This window comes from Scyliorhinus torazame, chromosome 1 (genome assembly GCF_047496885.1).
Source record: "Scyliorhinus torazame isolate Kashiwa2021f chromosome 1, sScyTor2.1, whole genome shotgun sequence".
Taxonomy (NCBI): Eukaryota; Metazoa; Chordata; class Chondrichthyes; order Carcharhiniformes; family Scyliorhinidae; genus Scyliorhinus; species Scyliorhinus torazame.
Genome location: NC_092707.1, coordinates 116027625 through 116050077, shown reverse-complemented (window position 1 = coordinate 116050077; position 22453 = coordinate 116027625). Strand labels below are relative to the sequence as shown.

The 22453-nt window shown below is 44.8% G+C and overlaps 1 protein-coding gene across 1 annotated transcript in view; it reads left to right on the top strand.

Annotated features, from left to right (window-relative positions):
* The first annotated feature begins 5127 nt into the window (after positions 1-5127).
* Positions 5128-22453, top strand: part of LOC140411167 (proto-oncogene tyrosine-protein kinase LCK-like) — a 209056-nt gene continuing 191730 nt past the window's right edge. The window contains exon 1 of the mRNA XM_072500249.1: positions 5128-5327. The gene's annotated coding sequence lies outside the window, so the exon portion shown is untranslated. The remainder of the gene's footprint in view (positions 5328-22453) is intronic.

Here is a 22453-nt window from a genome sequence, read left to right as displayed (position 1 = left end):
GAAGAGAAAATTGAAGTTCAATTATCAGAATCGATTTTTGATCAGATGTTTGGAAAACAGCAAGAACAGGTGAAGGATAAGGCGGATATTTTTAGTTCAATAAAAGTGGCAGAGTTAAAACAGAAAGATATAGAAATAAAATAGATGTATCAGGAAGCATACATGGAAGAGGAATCTGAGTGTATACCAGAATGTTATTACCTTAAAAATGATGCCGTAATGAGAAAATGGAGACTTTTACATATGCAGGTGGATGAAAACTCAGCAGAAGTTCATCAAGTATTGCCAGAGGGTATAGAAAGGAAGTGTCGTGAATAACACATGAGGTACCAGTAGGAGGTCATTTGGGAGGAAGGAAAGCTCAAGCTAAAATACAAAAACATTTTTATTGGCCTGCACTACATAAAGATGTAGTTAAGAGGCTAGCAAAAGGTCAGGAAATGCTACACCTCCAAATAAAACACTTCCTCCGCAAAGAGACAGTGGGGTACCCTGGGGCCCCAGAAACCACACTACTAGAGGACCTGATAGGCACAAGCAACGGGAAGGGGGGGCTATGTGGAAAAATATACGGACAGCTACTGGACAGAGCCGGACTCCACTGGACGAGATCAGACAAAAATGGGAGGACGAACTGGGACAGAGGTAGGATGGGGACTCTGGAGCGAAGCACTGAGCAGGGTGAACTTCACCTCCTCCTGCACAAGGCCTAATGTAGCTCAAAGTGGTGCACAGAGCACACCTGACCAGAACCCGAATGAGCAGGTTCTTCCCGGAGGTGGAGGACAAATGTGAGCGGTGCCAGAGGGGCCCGGCCAACCACACCCGCATGTTCTGGGCTTGCCCCAACCTTGCTGGGTTCTGGACAGCCTTCGCGAGGCAATGTCCAAGGTTGTGGGGGTGAGGGTGAAGCCATGCCCAATCGTGGCAATCGTCGGGGTATCGGAGCAGCCAGAGTTACACATGGGGAAGGGGGCCAACGCCCTTGCTTTCCCCTCCCTAATCGCACGCGGGAGAATCCTGCTCGGCTGGCGATCGTCAGCACCACCCACAGCTGCAGACTGGCTCGCTGACCTTTCGGAATTTCTCCACCTGCAGAAGGTTAAGTATGCCATCCGAGGGTCAGAGGAAGGCTTCCTGGATACTTGGGGGCAGTTTGTCGGTCTGTTCCAAAACCTGTTCGAGGCCAACAATGAGGAGTAACCTAATAAGAATTTTTTTTAAAACCACCAAGATAGATGAGTTACCAAAAGACTGCGCAACCCGGGGGGTTTACAATTAGGGATGCACCTAATGAGTCAACCAAATTCAGTCCTTTTGAACTAATATTTGGTCATGAGGTAAGAGGACCACTTAAATTGATTAAGGAGAAATTGGTGAATGAACAGTGAATTGGTGAATTACATTATTGGATTATGTGTCAAATTTTGGGGAATGGTTAAATAGAGCAGGTGAATTGGCTAGACAACATTTAAAGGTTGCACAGCATGTGATGAAACAGGAAGCGGACAAGAAAGCAAAAGTTTGTACTTTTGCCAGTGGAGACAAGGGGCGGGATTCTCCCCTACCCGGCGGGGTGGGGGGCCGGGGATGGAGTTTATTATTACAGCCCCTTAATTGGAAACTTACACATGTGGTAAAAAGTTGGTTTGGCCCTGTGCTAAACCAGACCCTGTACATCATGAAGCATCACGGAGGCCCCGGAGAATACCTGGTCAGGTTGCTAATGATATCCCAATGGTGTTTACTGCACGTGCGGAGTAGAAGGCATTGACGCTGCTGTTGAGGCACCGGAGCATGGCATTCTGACGGGCGCCCAGCGTCGGCCATGATTTGGCCTCACGACTGATTCTCTGCCCAATCTCCTGTCCCGATTTCAGCGATTGAGAATCCTGCCCATGATTTGTGGGGTTGTGCGCCAAATTACACACACTTATTCCCAGTAACTCGTGGTGAAAAATATTTATTATTGAGGGCACTATTCTCCGGCCTCGTTTCACTCTTGCTCGAGCAAAACAAGGCCGGTGAATAGCGGGAGAGGCCGAAAACAAGAACTGCCGCCAAACAGTTTGCGATGAAACCGGCCCACTCCCATAGGCAAAATCAGGATATCGCCGTAGTGTGGCAAGAAACCAATTATCACTACTTCAGCTCTATTTCCATAAGGGAGCTACCCCATTTCGAACGGCCTCCCCTCATTCATTGGCCTTCCCAGTAAGTAGTCAATTTTGGCGCCAATTAGTACTCCTTTTGAAAAACGTGAACCTCACGGAAGGGCTTCTGCGGGGAGCCGAGGAGATGAATAGCCATCATTGCTCACAGGCAAAGAGAGGGGTTAGGGAGTTTGAAGGGAGAGGGGGGTGAAGGGAGGGTTGACGGCCGCATGGAAAGTTGGGGTGGGGATGGATGCTCGCGTAGGGATAGAAAGGTCTCGGGGATGGGGACGTTGTGGGGGGTGTTGTTGTCAACTCACCCGTGCTGCCCGATATAGGTCGTTGACTTTTTTGTGGCACTGGAGCCCAGGCCTCCTGGTCATACTCACCGAGCAAACGGCTGCCGGCACCTCATATTAGGTGGCACTGTCGGCCCTGTGGTTCGCCCTCCGAGACCCTCAGGGGAACAGGATAGCCCTCCTGGACTCAGCCGCATTTAAGAGCCTCCCCAGGTGCACATTGCTGAATCTTGGGGTCGGTCTTCTTGGCACCATAGCTGCGAGCTGACTAGGTTTAGCTGTGAAACTGCTGTTTACGTGCTGCTCCTCGACCTTGTTAACGGGGGGGCAGCCTTCATTTGTGGTGAGCAGCCCTTAGAGCCTCGTCAAATGGACCAATTAACGTTGAATATCGTTGACGACCTCGCCGGGCCAGTGCTGGGAAATGCGCGGCAGTTCGCGCTCACTGACTCACTTCAAATATTTCTTGAGAATCGTGCTCTTAATCTCTGGCAAGTATGTTTTGTTTAATATAGAAAAACCACATTTGTCTTTTTGCCTAAAGGTCTGCAGCCTGCTACTTAACTATTGAAAGCTTGATGCTAACTGAGAGCAAGCTCGTGGGAAGTATGAGCTGTACGAAAGATAAGCCAAGGTTGGAGGAGGTTGAAAATAATAGTGACGCCATTTTACAATAGGAGCCAGAGGCACACTCCTGATGCCCAGCATATTGTCTAGCTTCACTCCTCAGCAGCATTGATGGTACAACTGGTAAGCCATTTCCAACAGTCCCTGTGACTTGGCAGGATCCTTTATGCCCCTTTACCCAACTATTTTCCCCAAGGTTTCTGAACTGCAACAAAAACAGCCTTTAAGGTGTCAGTAGGTTCTCCTCCTCTTTACATCCTGTGCAAAGCTAAACCTCAACCCTGCAAATGCACATGTTTAACTGCACAATTAATATGACAGAAACCGCAACAATTATGCTGTGGTCAAACACATGCTCTGAGCAAAGAAGGGAGGTAGAATCTTGACAGATGAACAAAGTAGGCACACTCAGGCAAGTGCAGAAATGTATCAATTTCAGGTTCTTATCAAGAAAACCATTAAGGACAAGGAATATATTTACATGTGTCACTTCTCAAGTAAATGCTAATTCCAGAATTACAATTGTATCTGTGACCTGCCAAAATGTATTTTACCTGCGGATCATTTGACAGTAGCGTTGTGACTTAATAATAACCATATTTTTAAGATAAATGTTCCAAATGCCTGCAGAATGTAAACTGAGTGATGGGTTTGTTATTTAATATTTTCCAAAGTGATACATTGGTAATTTAATCATATTTGTCGAAGTACCTTTGAAATAATTGAGTTCATTTAGAACAGGAAGTCAGATTCTGCATCAGTACAAAACATTTATACCAAGCCTTTTTAAAAGTGGAATCTTTATTTTCCAAGAACCAAGAGCACATTAGAACCTTTCACCTTGTAACACTAGCTGAGACATGAAATATCATCAAGCACAAGGCACTGAGAGATCCTATCCTCTAAGCAGGGCTCCAGATAACAAGAGACAAGAGTGGCATTTGTCCAGAAGGCCAGCTGTAAACAATGTACACTGGGAGGCATGGAGAGGTGTAGCAAAGTTACCTGCTATATACAGACTGTTATTTTACATGATTTTAACATAATGTATTCTGCTATTGCTCCAGCCATCTCCTGAGAGGCATGGGCAACATAAACACTTGGCTTCTCCAAGACATTTTCAAATTAAATGATAGGCATGCTGCCAGCTACTTAAGATGACTGAAGAGCATCGATGGAAAATGATTGATTTGACTGGGATATGAAGAAGCCAAAGATATCGGAGGATGAGCTTTTTAAAAAAAAATCCAATTAAGGGGCAATTTAGCGTGGCCAATCTACCTACCCTGCACATCTTTGGGTTGTGGGGGTGAGACCCACGCAGACACAGGAAGAATGTGCAAACTCCACTCGGACAGTGACCCGGGGCTGGGATCGAACCTGAGTCCTCAGAGCTGTGAGTCAACAGTGCTAACAACTGCGCCACCATGCCGCCCAAGGATAAGCCTTATGGGCAGGACTTGCGTGCTTCAGAAATTTTAACCATAGAAAATTATTTGGGCATTTGATACTTTTCTATGTGAGGGGTGTTAACAGTTGGAAAGGAAACATTTTCCATTTCAAACTCAAATGGATGTACCAGAAAGGGATCTTCTGTATTGCTGAAACCAGGTGCAACAGTCTCAGTCTTACAGCAATCTGAATTGCACTTGTGTACTATCTTTCTATTTACTACACCATTCTGTGGCCTATTCGAGTAGGATTCCCAATTATTTGTGCTGTGGGTTGGTGCCCGTCAAGAACTGGTTTGAGATTGTTCCATCACAATTTACCTGACCATTTCTCTTGTACAATGGTAGAGCTATTCTTCTTTAACGCAAACTGCTTTTAGTGTACCTCTGCCTGTTGTGGTATAAACAGAAATAGATTTCCACTGCACTTCAATCTGCTATTGAAACAAATGCACCTGCATTGAGGAACCCCAGACATTAATCTGAACAGTCTTCTCAGTTCCTCTGCTATTTGCTCATTTCTAAAGGAAGTGGTTGGTTGTCTCTTGCTAGCAACGCAGATGAGGTGATTTGTCAGAGAAGACAAAGCATCAAAAAAGTGTTGAACAATGAAACAACAACGTGCGGAGAATAGATGAATGACTTCTGGGTTTATTTCATTAAGATTGTGCTTGTATGATTTCATATCGCCTCAAAATCCATGTTGAACCATTCTAGACCAAAGGAATACCAACATTTTCACCCAGAGTGCCAGTAATACCATGTCGAGGTGATAGCGTTCACAAGCAAATAAAAGGGTAAGTTGAAGTTTTTGAGGAGCTGAACTCATTCTCTACAGCTCTGAAAAATGTTGCAAAGTCAGCTTCAGTATGACGTGAGAGTGAACTTTTCTCTTTGCGAATTATTCTTATAGAGCTGGGATTTACACTTAGAAGTAAATTTGCATCCATTCTCTCTGGGGTTGAGAACAGTTGAGCCATTTGTAATCTTTCACAGAAAGAAATTGATGTATCTTTGGAAGGAATAAACTAACAGTTCTCACTATGAAACTGAAATACTGTTTAGTGCTCAGAAGGTGATACACAACATGATTCTATCTCCGACAATCCACCAGGTGAATGCATTAACAGCTCTAAACTGCAGCATTTCTCTCCGCCATAACATAAATTGTGCTGCAACAAACCACAGACGCTATCACGGAGAGAGTTTTAAAGGTCAAAATGTCCTTTGTCAAAGAATCCTGTTCTGTTAAGCTTATAACCATATTTCCTGACTGTCCTGTTTTTAATTGAGATAAATCTGACCAAAACAAATGCTGTGTGAAAGACATGAGTGCTAACCTACTGATCATGCAAAAATTGCTAAGAGTTTCACACGTTCAAGGGATTGCCAAGTGTATTTATAGCAATAGCTAACATTCTATTCGTGGACATTTTTATTGTCTTATTCACTCATTTTCACTCTTGAAATATAAATTATCTTTCTGCTAAAGTTTAGGCATTGCAAATACCATTTTAAACTCTGAGTAATCATTTACATTAACCTTTTTCTGAATACGTACAATGCAATTTTAAAAATATGGATGTACAGCCAGGGGTGCAGTGTAAGACATCAATAGACAACTTTATAACCATAGATATGTCGACAATGATATTCAATCTGCATTCGGTCATGTGTATTCCGCTTGAAGGCAGCTCCTGGGATGATTGTATGCTGGTTCTTCATCCTGAGCTGTTCCATTGGCTCTTTCTGTCAGTGGTACTTTGCCATTGTCCTCCACTCTCATGAGCAGGGAGAGGAGGCAGGTCTCAAGTTTACCTCAGCCAAAAAAGGAATTTAACCTGTTTTGATGGTGTTATTCTAAACTACGAACTAGCCATCTATCCAACAGTACTAACCACCCCCCCCCCCTTTCAACATTGCAATTTCTTTAATATAAGCTACAGGAAGAAATGAATTGAAAATTCATTGATATTTCAAGACAGGAAAAGTCTTCTTGTCCTTCAAAATATTAATATTGTGCTACAAATATCTAATGAACACATTGACAATGTAGATTATCCTCATGGATATGAATAGTTGTAAAATGGCATCAATTTAAACAATATAGAAAGTTACAAATGTAACTTTTTTGATTGCTCATGAGTATTCAGGAGCACTTTTTGTTGGAAGGTGTTGTTGATGCAAGCTTCCTGTGCTTCAGTGTAAAATTCACACTATCCCAGGACAATTATGTAAAGCCAAAGGCATGTATATATTTGCGTTAACTGGTCTATGAACAAAATACAAGTAGCCCGAAACAAAAAAATTAATAATGGCAACTTATTCTCCTGAAAGCTGAGCACATAACAATTCTGTTAAATGTGTCCTTAACGTCAATGAAGATCTTTGTATTTGCATTGTATCTGTTGGAGGTTTCATTGAACAAAGCACATTATGGATTTACCAACCTCACTTGGATCTGGTTGCTGATATAAATTAATTCTGACCTCCTGTCCATTATATTTGTCTTCAGTCAGCAAAGATTGTATAATGAATTCCTCTTGTTGCATTAAATATTTGAAAATTCATGTGTGCCTTCCATTACAGTGAAATCCACTTATGACAAACGCACTTGCTGTGATGAAGTTGTTTTAGAAGGGTATTAGAATCCCAAATGAGACATTTAAATCCTACTCTTAAGAGAAATTTCATGGGATGTGGGCATTGCTGGCTGGGCCAGCATTTATTGCCCATCCCTGAGGGCACTTAAGTGTCAACCACATTGCTGTGGGCATGGAGTCACATGTAGGCAACACCAGGTAAGGATAACGGATTTCCTTCCCCAAAGGACATTAGTAAACAAGGTGTGTTTTTTACGACAATCGACAGTGGTTTCATTGTCATCATTAGACTTTAGATTACAGATTTTTTTTAATTCTAATTTCACCATGTGCCATGGTGGGATTCGAACTGGGGTCCCCAGTACATCACCCTAGGTTCCTGGATTACTAGTCCAGTGACAATACCAGTGACATTACACCACTGCCTCCCCATTATTGTGTGTGTTATCTCAACAACATGTACTTATATAACAACTTCAGGAAAACATCTCAAGGCAAGTAACAAAACATAACAAAAGTAATATAACATGAATAATAAGTAATAAGTCAGAAATTGTTTCGAATGAGCAATTTACATAGTGCTATTTCCCTGCTTTCTGCCCATAACCCTGTGCATTCTTCCCCTTCAAATAACAGTCTAATTCCCTTTTGAAAGCCTCAATTGAACCGGCCTCCACCACACTCTCAGGCAACACATTCCAAAACTTCACCACTTGCCGTGTGAAAAAGTAGTTCCTCAGGTTACTTTTGCTTCTTTTACTAATTATTTTAAATCTGTGCTCTCTTGTTCTCAACCCTTTCAAAAGTTTGTCTCTCTGTCCAGACCCCTCAAAATGTTTTATCTATCAAATCCCCTCTTCGCCTTCTTTTCTCAAATGAAAACAGTACCAACTTTTCCATTCAATCTTCACAATTAAAGTTCTTGTGACTCTTTTCTGCACTCTCCCTAAGGCCTTCACGTCCTCCCTAACGTGTGGCACCCAGAACTGGACACAAAATTCCATTTGACACCAATCCATTGTTTTATACAAGTTTAACATCACCTTTTTTCTCTTGTACCCTATGCTCCTATTAATAATGCCAAGGATACTGTATGCTTTATGACCCACTTTCAATGACTTATGCACATATATTGCCAGGCCCTCTTGCTCCTGCACTCCATTTAGAGTTGTATCCTTTATTTTTTACTGTCTCTCCTTATTCATGACACCTTCACATTTCTCTGCATTGAACTTCATCTGCCACCTACTTGCCTACTCCACCAAACAGTCTATGTCCTTTTGAATTTCTACACTACCCGCCTCACAGTTCACAATGTTTGAAAGTTTTGTATCATCCATAAATTTTGAAATTGTTTCCTATACACCAAGGTCTAGGTCACTCCACCAAACAGTCTATATCCTTTTGAATTTCTACACTACCCTCCTCACAATTCACAATGTTTGAAAGTTTTGTATCAACCATAAATTTTGAAATTGTTTCCTGTACACCAAGGCCTAGCACTAATATACATCAAGAAAAGCAAGAGTTTCAACTCTGGCCCCTGGGAACTCCCTTACAAACCTCTCTCCAGCCGGAAAAACATTGATTAACTACGATTCGCTGTTTCCTGTCACTCAGCCAATTTTGTATCTGTGTTATTACTCTCCTTTTTATCCCACGAGCTTTAACTTTTCTCACAAGTCTGTATAAAATGCCTTTTGGAAATTCATGTGCACCACATCAACATCATTTCCCTCATCAACCCTCTCTGTTACCTCTTCAAAAAAGTCCAAGTTAATCAAAGATGATTTCCCTGAAGAAATCTGTGCTGGCTTTCCTTATTTAACCCACATTTGTCCATGTGACTATAGATTTTGTCACTATTTATTGTTTCTAGAAGTTACCCTACCATGAAGGTTAAACTGATTGGCCTATAGTTGCTGGGGCTTATCTTCACACCATTTCATGAGCAGGGAACTAACGTTTGCAATTCTCCAATCCTCGAGCATCATCCCTGAATCCAAGGAAGACTGAAAAAAATTATGGCCACAATTTCCACTCTCACTTCCCTCAGTATCTCAGTTAATACTGTCTTGGTGTGTTATCAACTTTAAGAACAGACAGCCTATTCAATACCTCCTCTTAACAATTTTAAACCCTTCTACTGTCTGAATTACTTCCTCTTTCACCATGGCCGGGATACCATCTTCTTACCTGATAATGACAGGTGCAAAGTATTAATTGAATACCCCAGCCATTCCCCCTGCGTAAATTGCCATGCTTTTATTATTTATTTGCCTCTTGAAGACTTTGAAATTCCCTTTTATGATGGTTGTCAGTCTATTTTCATACCCCCTCTTTGCTTCTCTTCTTTGCTTTTTCAACTCCCCTCTGATCCTTCTGTATTCAGCCTGATTCTCCATTGTATTTTCTACCTGACATCTTTCATAAGCTCTCCTATTCATCTATATCTTAATTTCTATCACTTGTCATCCATGGAGCTCTGGATTTTTTGACCCAATCTTTCCCTTTCAAGGGAATACAATTTGATCGAGTCGGAACTATCTTTTCTTTGAAGATGGGCCATTGTTCAGCTACTGATTTTCCTGTCAACCTTTGACTCCAATTTGTTCAGCTCAGATCCACTCTTAATGCTTTGAACTTGGATTTCTCCAAGTTAAACACTTTTACCTTGCATTGTTCATTGTCCTTTTCCATCCTAAACCTTATGATACTATGATCACTGTCCCCTAAATATTCTCATACTGTCACTTGATCCATGTTGCCCACATCATTCCCAAGAACCAGGTCTAACAGTGCCTCCTTTCTTCTTGAACTGGAAGCACCCTACGGTAGAAATTTTTCCTGAATACAATCTAGGAACATTTGTCTCTCTCTGTCCTATACACTACTCTTGTCTCAGTCTATATTGGATTAATTAAAAAAACCCTCCCTGTTGTAACTACTCTATAATGTTTGCACCTCTATAATTTCCTTGAGAAATTAGGACCATGGAGAGATTGAGAATTTTAAATTTGAGGAATTGATAAACCAGGAGACATTGCAGATCAGTGAGCGTGAGCACTGGGTTAATAGATGATAAGGGCTTAGTGTGGGTAAAAATACAGCCAGCAGAGTTTTGGATGAGTTCAAATTTGTGGAGCCTGGAAGTTGAGCAATTGGCCAGGAAAACAATGGAATTGTTGAGTGGCAACATTTTGGAGGAGCCACTCAATAGCAAAAGAGGGAGGCAGGGGTGGAGACAGTAAAGTTATTTCTGCAACATTCTTTTGAATATTATAAAATAAAATCAGAAAACTGAATCATACAGTAATCAGTTACGCTCAGCTCTTTATCAAACTGCCTCAATAATTGTGATACGGTTTTAATTTTGATACAGATCTCAAGATTATTTTAACCCAAATTATTAATTAGTGAAATTTCATGGCGGCTGTAATTTGTGATTTGATATTTTCTGCTCTGAATTACAGAAAAAATCTTATAAATGGAATCTTAATGTTTACCTAGCGAAATATGAAATAACACTTAATGATAAATTACTGTATGTATTTCAGATATTAATCCTGCACTTCATTTACTTTCAGTTTATTTTTTACATTTAAAATTGTTCATCACTCATTATCCAACAGCATTTCAATAATTACAATAAAATGTTAATTTCAAACAGCAAAGTATTTGCAATTAATCGTTACAAGAATTGAAAAGTGAGGCATTTTAACCACAAAAGTATTCATTTTGACATATCCTCCAGTTAGGATACAGTTTGGTATTGGGTCCTCGACACCAAGCTTGATGTTCGCAAATCAATGAATGCCAGACATTAATTGACAGTTACTCAACATTTATTGGACATCTTGGTGAAGTGAAAACTTGTGTTCTACGGTAAACTTATTTACCTATTGCGGAATATCACATTTCCACAAATTGGAGAATGTGCCCTGTAGAGACTAGCATTTCAAATGCTCTGATTTGGACTTTGAATTTGATGGGTTGAAGCCAAATCGGGCCAAGCCAAAATTGATTTGTAACACGTGCCCAACAGTGAAAGGATTACTGAATTCTGATACATGGCTGCAGGACAGACCCATACCAAAGGAGATTAAGTTTAGAAAAGACAGACTGTAATTGTCCTTTTTATCATTTTTTTTTAGAAAGTATCATTATAAACTGCAACACCTTCTCAGAACATTTTCACAACGGAATTATTGAATTCTAGTCAAGATTATGAATTAAGTTGTTAAAATAAAAACACTATGCTAAGGGTTTGTTTTTTAGTGACAACTCTTCTTCACTCATTTGTGTGTTAATTAGGATTATAAAATGTCTAACTTCAGTTATGTGAATATTAGAATTTTCCATTCAATACTTGAGCAGGGTGATGAAAACATCCTGACAGCATTTCCAACCATACTGACAGGAATAAGGTGGAAACCCATTTAATCCTCAGTGCACCAATAAACTCAATGTTGGCAGACAGTATACTGATGTATATCCGTTCAGATTGTTACAGCACAATGGAAGGAGTGAGAGGGCATGCAGAGTGGTGTATGTCATGTCAACTATTTTGCTTTTTAAATTATTATTTTTATTTTAAAATATGTTGTTTGTTTCACTGTATTCGGTATTTGAAAGGGGAGTTATTAGTAACATGTATCACTCAGCTAACGATTAACAGCGATACAGAAATGCTGCACTGGGGGAAGTCAACATTTGAATGCCAATTTTAAAATGTAGACATCTTTTCCCATTGCAATTGTAGGATTTTCTAACAAACAGAAAGGGGTGGTTTTTCTGCCTCTATTATAAATGAGGCACATTTCTATCAGTGTAGTCCCTATGTCAATAAGAAAAATGTTCTGAGATGAGCTAAACCTTTTTATCCATTGTGCTGCTCCTGCAGAATCCTGCACTTTTCAAATGGGGCGACACAGTGGCTCAGTAGTTAGCACTGCTGTCTCACAGTGCCAGGGACCCAGGTTCGATTCCAACCTCGGGTGACTGTGTGGAGTTTGCACTTTCTCTCCGTGTCTGCGTGGGTTTCCTCGGGGTGCTCCAGTTTCCTTCCACAGTCCAAAGATGAGCAGGTTATGTGGATTGGCCATGGTAAATTGCCCCTAAGTGTACAAAGGTTTGATGGGGTTACAGCAATAGGGTGGAGATTGGGTCTGTGTAGGGTTGGTGCAGATTCGATGGGCCGAATGGCCTCCTTCTGCACTCTAGGGACTCTATGATTTCTTTGCATTTATCGGGACTTTTCTGATGATTTTCACATTACAAAAAGTAACTTGTTTGGAAAAATATTTTGTCCAACAACTTTGTATGTTTTGAAAGCATAGTCTAGCTTTATATACCAGATAGTCTATCAGATCTGGGCATGCACATACCGAATCTAAAAAATGGAGTGAACTGTACAACTCTGGTTGTCAAGTTAACAAGCGTTTCCAGCAACTTCAATATAAGTTTGCATAAGATGAAAGCAAATTGCTGCAGATGCTGGAGCCTTGAAACAAAACCAGAGTGCTGGATTTTTCTGCCCCACCCATCGCCACAGGCGAGAGGTGGACAATGGTCCATTGACCTCGGGCGGGATTCTCAGGTCGCCGGGCAGACACGGCCGGAGAATCCCACCCAGAAAATACTGGACAATCTCAGCAGATCTGACAGCACGGTGGAGAGAGAAGGAAGCTAACGTTTTGAGTCTGAATAATTCTTTGTCAAAGCTCAAACTCGAAGCGTCAGCTCCATTCTTTCTCCACAGATGATGTCAGACCTGCTGAGATTGTCCAATATTTTCTGTTTTTGTTTCAATATGTTTGCATTCTGGTAGAACAGACATCTGCAGTGTTTGTACCTAAATTGAGAGGATTTCCCCAGTAGATGTTTAAACTTGAATTTTTCAAAATGTTCCCTCCACTGCTTCAAATAAACGAGTAACAATTTCCAAAGATGACCTCAAATGTATTTTAAGTGGCCAACGCTCCCCAACACGTGATCATTTGCTCAGTCCGTCTTTTAATTTCTCTAAATTCTTGGAACTCTGAGGTTAAAGTAGAATACATTACTTTTCTTGCTTTGAAGTATCATCTGCTTTTTCTTCTGTACTATTTATTTTTTAGGGTGTTATAATCTCCCTTTAAATATTTCTTGAAAAATGAGCCAGATTTAACACAACAGCAGTTTGATAGTTTTTGGGTAGAATTTCAGTCATCAAATTTTGTCCCAACTCGTTTAATCAAAGTTGGCAGCAAGGAATTGTTTTGATAAGAAGCACAAAGATATCATGGTTTGCGAGTTGTCTGCAATTGAAACTGAGACACTCCCAGCTTAAATCAGTCACTAAATCTGTATATTGTTCGACAGGGCCTGGATTTAAAAAAACAATCTTAGTTCCCATCTTCCATACTATAGAAAACAATAAAACCTGATCTGATTCACATTGTGAAGGGTTGGACGCTGTCTCAATTCTGCTGAACTTTGCAATTGGAGATGAGTCTGGAACGCATATCTTTTTCCTTCTTTTAGCAGATGTGGGTATCACTGGCAAGGCCAGCATTTGTTACCGATCCCTGATTGCCCTTGAACTGAGGCAGTTAAAAGTCAACCTGCTTGCTGTGGGTCTGGAGTCACATGTCGGCCAGGTCAGATAATAATGGCAGATTTGCTTCCTGAAAGGACATTAGTGAACCAGATTAGTAACCCATAGGGGAGGCAGTGGTATTAGTGTAATGTCAATCTAACCTGGTAGAATTTAAATTCAATTAATAAATCTGGAATTGATAATTTGTCTCAGTAATGGTGACCATGAAATGATTGTCATAAAACCCATCCCGTTTAACAAGGCTTTAAATAAACTCTTGCCTATGAAGAACAATCTTATAGCAGTTTTAATAAGTGGCCAAGGCTCCCAACAATATACAAGCTCCGCCTTTTTTAAAGCGTACCTGAGGTGTTACCAATTATTTCAATTACAGTCTTTTGCTTATTGTATTTGACGGCTTCCTCGTGATTTACCAAATTCTCTTTGAATTGATGAATATTGTTTCACAGACCAGTGAAATAACAATTAGTTGCAAATAAATAGTAGTATAACATGAAATAATTAGAAAATAGGAAATGGAATCAAGTTAAAAGTTAAATTAGATAATCCTTCAAATGATCACTCTACAATACCAATCTGAAGTCACCACTGAGCAGAACTGAGGGGCGAAATTCTCCCCCAACGGCGCGATGTCCGCCGACTGGCGCCAAACACGGCGCCAATCAGACGGGCATCGCGCCGGCCCAAAGGTGCGGAATGCTCCGCATCTTTGGCGGCCTAGCCCCAACATTGAGGGGCTAGGCCGACGCTGGAGGGATTTCCGCCCCGCCAGCTGGCAGTAATGGCGTTTGTTGCCCCGCCAGCTGGCGCGGAAATGCGGCGCATGCGCAGGAGCGTCAGCGGCCGCTGACAGTTTCCCGGCGCATGCGCAGGAGCGTCAGCGGCCGCTGACAGTTTCCCGGCGCATGCGCGGGAGCATCAGCGGCCGCTGTCAGTTTCCCGCGCATGCGCAGTGGGGGAGAGTCTCTTCCGTCTCCGCCATGGTGGAGGCCGTGGTGGAGGCGGAAGGGAAAGAGTGCCCCCACGGCACAGGCCCGCCCGTGGATTGGTGGGCCCCGATCGCGGGCCAGGCCACCGTGGGGGCACCCCCCGGGGTCAGATCGCCCCGCGCCCCCCCCCCCCCCAGGACCCCGGAGCCCGCCCACGCCGCCTGGTCCCGCCGGTAAATACCAGGTTTGATTTACGTCGGCGGGACAGGCAATTTCTGGGCGGGACTTCGGCCCATCTGGGCCGGAGAATCCAGCGGGGGGTCCCGCCAACCGGCGCGGCCCGATTCCCGCCCCCGCCCAATCTCCGGTACCGGAGACTTCGGCGGGGGCGGGGGCGGGATTCACGGCGGCCAACGGCCATTCTCCGACCCGGCGGGGGGTCGGAGAATGACGCCCGAGGTTTCTGTTAAATTTGACTTTAAAATTATAGTTGTTCTTTTAACAGTAACTTCGAGCATTCCCACTGTGGCCTATATTTTAAATGTGATGGATCTTTGTCATAATGTACTGGTAGTTTGAACATGAAAAGCCAGCAGGTTTAACTTAAATAGACTTTGGCAAACAGAGTGTTATTAAGAATCCTTGGGGGCATATCAATCTATTCAAACAGAAGCATGTAGTAAAATGCAAGAAGAAATAGACCTGTAATATGCTTACACATTGCAGGAAAATCATTCTACGGGGTACAGAACTTAGCTGGAACTGGTGTGACACCATATTTGGCTGAGGTCCCTGATGTGGGTTCTGTACTCCTATACTTCTGTGGCAAACTGGGGTTTCATTGTTCCAACCCATGACCACTGTAGACAATCTTTAACAGTGAATTTGACTACATTAAATATAGGGAAAGTCCTTGATCCGTTAATTATCTTTAAATTAATTGAATTCAAGATATTTCTTAAATGAACAAATATATTGTTTAAACGCAGCAAATTTGACCTTTTTTCTTGCTTGTTGCCCAAACTTTCCAACTCTCAGGCAGGATTTGTTTTTCTGAGGTCTCATTTGATTCAAACATCTCTGTTCAAACTACTTACTTCTAAATCTGACATGTGAATGCCAAGATCCCAGTTTATATTTTTCAGTCGTGGTTTCCGGACACATTTAACAATACTTCATAGATATTTATGTTTAACAAAAACCAGCAGAATTCCGAAAACAATAGTAATTCATGCTGTCTTGTGAGATGATTGAGCAGGTTCTCTTGAGATGGTCTGAGGACCATCATGTAAGCTTTCATAATGAAAAAAAATTATGTTGAACTATATTAAAGAAAGAAATCAATTTGATTTTGATGTAAAAAAAAGAGAGACTTAATTTCACATAGTGTTTTTCATGACCACAAGATTTCTAAGAATGCTTTCCAGTCAATAACCACTGTGGTAATGTAGGAAGTATGGCAGCCAATTTGTGCACAGCAAGCTCCCACAAACAAGCTTTGTGATATGAACAAATCTTCTGCTTTTATGGTGCTGACTGAGTGATAAATATTGGCCCCAAGACACCAGAGATAAGCACCGTCTCGTCTTCAAAATAAAGACCTGGAATTTTTTTACATCCACCTGAGAGGACCTGATGCCTCGTGTAGTATCCACGCTGGGAGAATTGGCGTGAAACGCAAGTAGGATGGAAGCGATACTCTTTTATTTGCTATACAAAAATCACCTCATTCCAAAGGGACTCGCTCCCAGATCTGCACCCAGGTCAGGGTTTTTATACTGTAAGGCTCTCTTCATATTCTGTGGAGGTCACGGTGAATGAATGGTACACACCCCTTGGCCTCTCTGGGGTTTATAACACCTGTCCCCCCCCAATGTACGAAGTGGTGTACACATTAGTGGACCTGCACGAGGGACCCTTTGTCTGCTTTGCCTGGGGAATCCGCTCGGGCGTTGTCTGCACAGGGCCTGACACGGTATAACAGACAGTAGACCGGCGCTTCCGTGTGGAATGACAAGGCGGGGTGGTTGTGGCCAGTGCTGCATCAGGGATCGGTACGGCGGCGTTTCAACCTCCATGTCGGAATTGGAGTCTGAGTTGGACACTTCTTCATGTGGAATCTCGGCGTCCTGGATCTCAACGTGTTCTGGAACCAGGGACGACGGCGGTGGAGGCAGCGGCGGGAGCAGCAGAACCCATGGGGCTGGGACATCCTGGCCCGGGATCAGCACCGCGGGAGTGCAGCTGAGGAGGTGTTCCACGTGTCATTTGAATTCCCAGCCTTGTGCTCGCAACGTATAAGAAACCAGCCTGGACTGGGCAATACAATGCCTGGGACCCATGTGGCTCCTTCGCCAAAAGTTCAGACATACACCAAATCGCCCAGGCGCAATGATGTGTGGCGGCCTGCATCTGCCTTGGATGTATCCTGCCCATGGCGGACCTTTCCAGCAAGATCTGGGATGACCAAGCTCAGCCGGGTGTGGGGGTGATGACCCATTAACAGTTCGACCATTGCGACCCCTGTCGTGGCATATGGCGTGGTCCGGTAACTAAATAGGAACCGCGCCAACCGAGTCTACCAGCATCCAGAGGTCTGTTTCCGCGTTCCCTGCTTAAACGTCTGGACTGCCTGCTCGTCCAAACCATTGGATGATGGTGGCATTGGGGTCTGCGCATGTGGTGGAGTCTGTTTGCAGTTACAAAAGAGAGTCAGGCTACTTCAGAGAGTCGTGAACACCGCCCAGTCCATCACACAAACCTGCCTCCCATCCATTGACTCCATCTACACCTCCCGCTGCCTGGGAAAAGCGGGCAGCATATTCAAAGACCCCTCCCACCCAGCTTACTCACTATTTCAACTTCTTCCATCGGGCAGGAGGTACAGAAGTCTGAGAACACACACGAATAGACACAAAAACAGCTTCTTCCCGCTGTTACCAGACTCCTAAATGACCGTCTTATGGACTGAAAGCATTAGCACTACACCCGTGTATGCTTCATCCGATGCCCGGTGCTTATGTAGTTACATTGTATATGTTGTGTTGCCCTATTATGTATTTTCTTTATTCCCTTTTCTTCTCATGTACTTAATGATCTGTTGAGCTGCTCGCAGAAAAATACTTTTCACTGTACCTCGGTACACGTGACAATAAATAAATCCAATCCAATCCAATCCAAGATCCAAATTCTGCACTCGTAACAGCTGTCCCATCATCCGAGACGATTACCTTCGGAACCACGAGCATACTCAAGGTTTGGCGCAACCGCTCGATGGCGGCCTTTGCAGTGGTCGCCTGCATCCGATGGACCTCCAGCCACTTGGAGTGAGTGTCTACGATGATGAGGAACACTGCCCTCTGGAAACACCCTGCAATGTCTATGTAGAGGAGGGCCAAAAGTGACCCGGCCATTCCCATGGGTGGAGCGGCGCTGCCGGGGGCAACTTCTGGTGCTCCTGGCACAGTACACAACTTTTGACCAACTGCTCATTGTCAGCATCGATACCGGGCCACCAGCCGTAGCTGCGAGCCAACATTTTCATTTTTGACACCCCAGGGAGCGTTGTGGAGCCCACAGCCCGGAACCACCATCCCCAAAGGCTTATGCCGTCTTCTATACTCAGTTCCTGGATTTTGGCCATGAGCGCCTTAAAATCATTCGGCAGAGCTCGGTGCGGGGCCCATACTGTATAATGTGGCAGACGCAGGACAGCTGCGGGTCCGTCTGGGGCCAAGTGCTGATGCCCGACACTGTGACTGGTAAAGAATCCATAAAATGGAGGGCAGCATTACCTCGTCTGGCAGCACCGGCGGCCTGGTGGGGAGGGGAAGGCAGCTCAATGCATCCGCGTGAGGGTCTTTGATCCTGCTCGATGCTCTACCATATATTCATACACGGCCAACAACGTTGGATGCAAGCGGACACAACGGGGCAATCGCCGGATCCCCCTTGAATAAACCCAGCAATGGCCATCAGAAACATAAAGGGATGTCTGTAGACATGTTGGTGAAATTTCTTCACACTGGAAACGACGGGCAGATCCTCCTTTTCGATCTGGATGTAGCTTCATTCGGCGTCTGCGAGGGTCCTGGATATGAAAGAGATGGGACGCTCTGACCTGTTGACCATGCGGTGAGCAAGGACGATACCGACCCTGTAAGACGACATGTTACAGGTCAGGATGAGCGGCTTTGAGGAGTCGAAATAGGTCAACAGTTGGTAGGACGATAGCCATTGTTGCACTTCCTTAAAAGTCGTTTGCTGGGCTGGGCCAATTCCCAAGGTTGGCCCTTTTTCAAAGACCAGTGAAAGGGGGCCAACAGGGTGGCCAGGTTAGGGATGAACTTCCCGTAGTAGTTGATGCACGTTCAATTACACAAAGACGAGAGTTGGATGCAATCGAGACTTTATTACACTAAGATGTGTGGCCTCCTACAGCAGCTGGCGAAATAGCTGCTGTACGAGGAGCACACATATTTATACTCCGCCTACTGGGCGGAGCCAGCAGGCAGGGAACTATCCCCGTACCTGTAGTACAGGGCCTTACCACAAAGCACCTAATATATACATCAGTGGTGACTACCACATTCCCCCCCCCCTGTTAAAATTGAGTCTGGCGGGGGAGAACTATATACAAGTAGATGTTTTAAAGTACAGAAAAAAAATTGAGTCCAGCCGGGGTGGAGGAGAGTTATTAAAAAGGATGATGGTTTTTTCTTAAGAGTCCCGATCAAGTTACAGGTTCAGTCGGTCCGGAGCCTTGATCTGCCGTTGGGAGAGCCGCAGTGATGGCGGCGATTCCTGTGTCGGTCTGGTCTGCAGTGACTCTGGGAGTGTGCCGAAATCCTCTTCATCCTCGGGCGTGGGCTAAGGGTGGACGGATTGTCCTGGGGCGGGGGTTGCGGCTGGGTGCACCGGGGGTGGGGAGGGTGCCTCCCCTAGAACAGGGCCTTACCACAAAGCACCTAACATATCCATCAGTGGTGACTACCACAGTAGTTTACCAAACCCAGGAAGGAGTGGAGTTCTGATATGGGGGCCTGTCAGATAGCCCTCATCATGTCCTCGATTTGATGCAGGCCATAGCGGTCCACTTGGTAACCAAGGTACGTGACCTCGACCATGTTAAAAACACATTTCTCCCACCAGAGGCAGACGCCGGCTTCCTGGAATCTTCGCAAAATCACGGCCAAGTTCTGTAAATATTTTTGGTCGGAGGAGCCTGTGATTAGGACATCGTCGAGGTAAACTGCGACCTTCGGTAAACCTCACAACATGTTTTCCATAACCCACTGGAAAATTATACATGCCGAGGAAACACTGAAGGGCAAACAGGTGTACTTGTACAGGCCCCGGTGCACGTTGACCATCATAAAACACTGTGAGTCGGGGTCCAGGACCAACTGGAGGTACGTGTGGCTCATCTCCAGCTTTGTGAACGTGCAACCGCCGCTGCGCTTCGCATAAAGGCCCCCGATGTGGGGGATTGGGTAATGGACCAAATGAGAGACCCGCTTCACTGTCATCTGGTAATCGCCACACAGGCATGTGGACTTCTGCACAGGGACAACCTGGGCAGTCCAATCCGAGAACTGAACATCGCGTATGATGCCCAGATGGTCCAAACGATCCAATTCAACATCTACCTTTGGCCGCAGGGCATATGGGACCGGTTGGGCACGGAAGTAGCACGGTTGTACCAGTGGGTGCACACTGATCCTGGCCATGGCTCCTAGTATGAAGCCCAAGCCCTCCTGAAATACACTAGGGAACTTCGCCAAGTCTCCTTTCGGTCAGTTTGGGTACATTTGGCAAACCCGCTGCCAATCCAACCGCAAGAGCTGCAACCAGTCACGGCCCAGCAAACCCGGTATGTGGCTACCACCAGTGAGTGGTAGGCTCGCCGACTGCTGTCGGTATGTGACGGGGATCACCGATGTACCTTCAATCTCAATGGCTCCCCTCCATACGTTGCCAACCGTGCACCAGTATCCTGTAACACCGTCATCTGTAATCCTGCCAAAATTGTGGCGGCTGACCACGGAGACAGCTGCTCTGGCATCCAGCTCCATTTGGATGGAGTGTCCATTCACCTGCAAGGTTACCTGGTCGTGGGGCCGCCACGCAGTGCAGCTGTTGGGCATCTTCCTCCTCCAAGTAGTAGGCCCGGCACATGGGCGCAGATTGCGCCCAGCTGGGCAGTGGGGGGATGGGCAGTCGATCAGCCCAGTCTCGACGGCAGGTCAGTGCCGGACTGCAATCGACATCTGGGCCTTCCTTCTCTGGGAAAAGCTCTTGGTGGCTTTTGGGACCTCTGCAGCGGCAGCCGACTTCCCTGCAGGGTGTGCCACATCATCACGGGGTCATCTCTTCCGGCCTCAGAAAAGCCAAATGGCGGGTGGCTTAAGTTTAGTACAGCCATGCCCTGGAGTTCCTAGATGTCCTGTTCATGAGAGATGGCAATCTCGACCGCTCATTGTAGGTCCAGGTGAGTCCCAGAAGTTTGTGCTGCAGTGCCAGGTCCCGACGGCCACCGACAGAATGGTCTCGCAGAGTCTCATTCAATGTAACACCAAACTCACAGGCTTCCACCAATTTCCTTAATTGGGCCACGAAATCGCTGGTCGATTCACCCTGGGCCTGGGTGGCAGTATGGAAGTGAAAATGGCAGATGATGAGCGGGGTTTGGGTGGAAATGATTCCCCGCGAGGGCCAGCAAAGTGTTAAAAGGTATCTGGGTGAGCCAAACTCTTGATTATGCTATAGGTCGGTCCGCCAGAAGCCATGAGCAAAATCACCATCTGTCTTTCATCCCCTAAAATCGAGTTCATCAGAAAAAGATATTGCATCCGTTTGATGTACTGATCCCAGTCATCCGTAGCTGCCTCAAACAGTTCCAGCTTCCCAATGTGGGGGATCTCTGTGGGCGGGTTGGAGGCCACCAGAGGACTAAACGAGATGGTCCGGTTTCGCAGCACTCAGTGTTGACGGCAGCTCCACTTTACCAGTGTCACCAGTGTAGTATCCATGAGAAGAAGCATGAAATGGCAAGTAGGATGGAAACGATACCCTTTTATTTACTATACACAAATTTCTTCTACCCGAAGGGTCTCCCTCACCGACCTGCACCCTGACCGGGGTTTTTATACTGTCATGGCTCCCTCGTTAAAGGGGAGGCTCAGCCCCGTTCCCAGGAAAGTTCATATTCTCTGGAGGTCACAGGGAAATGAATGGTGCACACCCTGTGGCCTCCATGGGGGATATAATACCTTGGTTTCTCATTTCACCCAACAGCAAAGCACCGTGCCATCACTAGTACATTAGTGTCAGCTTTAATTTTTCCACTTGAATAGGACTTGAGCCCAGGCTCTTCTAATTCAGAATCATATCATAGAATTTACAGTGCAGAAGGAGGCTATTCGGCCCATCGAGTCTGCACCGGCTCTTGGAAAGAGCACCCTACCCAAGCCCACACCTCCACCCTATCCCCATAACCCAGTTACCCCACCCAACACTAAGGGCAATTTTGGACACTAAGGGCAATTTATCGTGGCCAATCCACCTAACCTGCACATCTTTGGACTGTGGGAGGAAACCGGAGCACCCGGAGGAAACCCACGCAGACACGGGGAGAACGTGCAGACTCCGCACAGACAGTGACCCAAGCTGGGAATCGAACCTGGGACCCTGGAGCCGTGAAGCAATTGTGCTAACCACTATACTACCGTGCTGAAGCAAGAGCACTACTCAGTTATAATTCTTTTTAACCTCCAGCTTAGTATCCTGGT